Source organism: Oncorhynchus nerka, unplaced genomic scaffold, assembly GCF_034236695.1.
Source record: "Oncorhynchus nerka isolate Pitt River unplaced genomic scaffold, Oner_Uvic_2.0 unplaced_scaffold_1221, whole genome shotgun sequence".
NCBI lineage: Eukaryota > Metazoa > Chordata > Actinopteri > Salmoniformes > Salmonidae > Oncorhynchus > Oncorhynchus nerka.
In genome coordinates this window covers 119,023-121,522 of record NW_027040113.1, presented here as the reverse complement: position 1 = coordinate 121,522, position 2,500 = coordinate 119,023, and the positions used below count along the sequence as shown (strand labels likewise).

Sequence of the window (2,500 nt, the reverse complement as noted above, 5' to 3'; positions counted from 1 at the left end):
GACTGGCGCCACTCCCAGTCCGATCTAGGCACCACTTAAGTGGGCCGAGACTATGGTGGACTGGGGTCCACGTCCCGCGTCAGAGCCGCCACCGCGGACAGACGCCCACCCAGACCCTCCCCTATAGGTTCAGGTTTTGCGGCCGGAGTCCGCACCTTTGGGGGGGGGGGGGGTACTGTCACGTTCTGACCTTAGTTCCTTTGTTATGTCTTTGTTTTAGTTTGGTCAGGGCGTGAGTTGGGGTGGGTAGTCTATGTTCTATGTTGTGTTTATGTGTTTGGCCTGGTATGGTTCTCAATCAGAGGCAGGTGTCGTTCATTGTCTCTGATTGAGAATCATACTTAGGTAGCCTTTTCCCACCTGTGGGTTGTGGGTTATTGTCTTCTGTCTATTGTTTTCTGCACCTTTCAGGACTGTCTAGTGTTTTACCTTTCAGGACTGTCTAGTGTTTTACCTTTCAGGACTGTCTAGTGTTTTCTGCACCTTTCAGGACTGTCTAGTGTTTTCTGCACCTTTCAGGACTGTCTAGTGTTTTCTGCACCTTTCAGGACTGTCTAGTGTTTTCTGCACCTTTCAGGACTGTCTAGTGTTTTCTGCACCTTTCAGGACTGTCTAGTGTTTTCTGCACCTTTCAGGACTGTTTAGTGTTTTCTGCACCTTTCAGGACTGTCTAGTGTTTTACCTTTCAGAACTGTCTAGTGTTTTACCTTTCAGGACTGTCTAGTGTTTTCTGCACCTTTCAGGACTGTCTAGTGTTTTCTGCACCTTTCAGGACTGTCTAGTGTTTTCTGCACCTTTCAGGACTGTCTAGTGTTTTCTGCACCTTTCAGGACTGTCTAGTGTTTTCTGCACCTTTCAGGACTGTCTAGTGTTTTACCTTTCAGGACTGTCTAGTGTTTTCTGCACCTTTCAGGACTGTCTAGTGTTTTCTGCACCTTTCAGGACTGTCTAGTGTTTTCTGCACCTTTCAGGACTGTCTAGTGTTTTCTGCACCTTTCAGGACTGTCTAGTGTTTTCTGCACCTTTCAGGACTGTCTAGTGTTTTCTGCACCTTTCAGGACTGTCTAGTGTTTTCTGCACCTTTCAGGACTGTCTAGTGTTTTCTGCACCTTTCAGGACTGTTTCGGTTTTTGTTAAGTTCACGTTGTTATTTTGTAGTTTCAGTGTTCAGTAAAATAAACATCATGAACACACACCACGCTGCGCATTGGTCCGACATGTCTTACTCCTCGTCAGAGGAGGACGAAGAATACACACACACACACCCCATCACACCCCCACACACACCATCACACCCCCACACACACCATCACACCCACACACACACCATCACACACCCACACACACACACCCCATCACACCCACACACCATCACACCCACACACACACACCATCACACCCTCACACACACCCTCACACACACACCTCCAGTCTCACCGTCTCCATGTCTGTCTTCAGTGGGAAGTCATACACCATCATGACTGCAGCCAGACCTGTAGAGAGAGAGACAGGATAGAATGATTAATAGACCTGTAGAGAGAGAGACAGGATAGAATGATTAATAGACCTGTAGAGAGAGAGACAGGACAGAATGATTAATAGACCTGTAGAGAGAGAGACAGGACAGAATGATTAATAGACCTGTAGAGAGAGAGACAGGACAGAATAATTAATAGACCTGTAGAGAGAGAGACAGGATAGAATGATTAATAGACCTGTAGAGAGAGAGACAGGATAGAATGATTAATAGACAGACCTGTAGAGAGAGAGACGGGATAAAATGATTAATAGACAGACCTGTAGAGAGAGAGACAGGATAAAATGATTAATAGACCTGTAGAGAGAGAGACAGGATAAAATGATTAATAGACCTGTAGAGAGAGAGACAGGATAGAATGATTAATAGACCTGTAGAGAGAGAGACAGGATAAAATGATTAATAGACAGACCTGTAGAGAGAGAGAGAGACAGGATATAATGATTAATAGACCTGTAGAGAGAGAGACAGGATATAATGATTAATAGACCTGTAGAGAGAGAGACAGGATATAATGATTAATAGACCTGTAGAGAGAGAGACAGGATATAATGATTAATAGACCTGTAGAGAGAGAGAGAGACAGGATAGAATGATTAATAGACCTGTAGAGAGAGAGACAGGATAGAATGATTAATAGACAGACCTGTAGAGAGAGAGACAGGATAGAATGATTAATAGATACTAATACTGCTGCTACTACTGCTGCTAATACTACTACTACTGCTAGTACTACTACTATTAATGCTAATACTACTACTACTGCTAATACTACTACTGCTAGTACTACTACTGATAATACTACTACTGCTAACACTACTACTACTACTGCTAATACTAATAATACTACTACTGCTGCTAATACTACTAATACTACTACTGCTAATACTACTACTGCTAATGCTGCTACTACTGCTAATACTACTACTACTGCTAACACTACTACTACTGCTAATACTACTA

General features: G+C 43.5%; 1 pseudogene; it reads right to left on the bottom strand.

The window, feature by feature from the left end:
* Positions 1-2,500, bottom strand: part of LOC135569066 (Krueppel-like factor 3) — a 46,913-nt pseudogene that overhangs the window by 13,715 nt on the left and 30,698 nt on the right.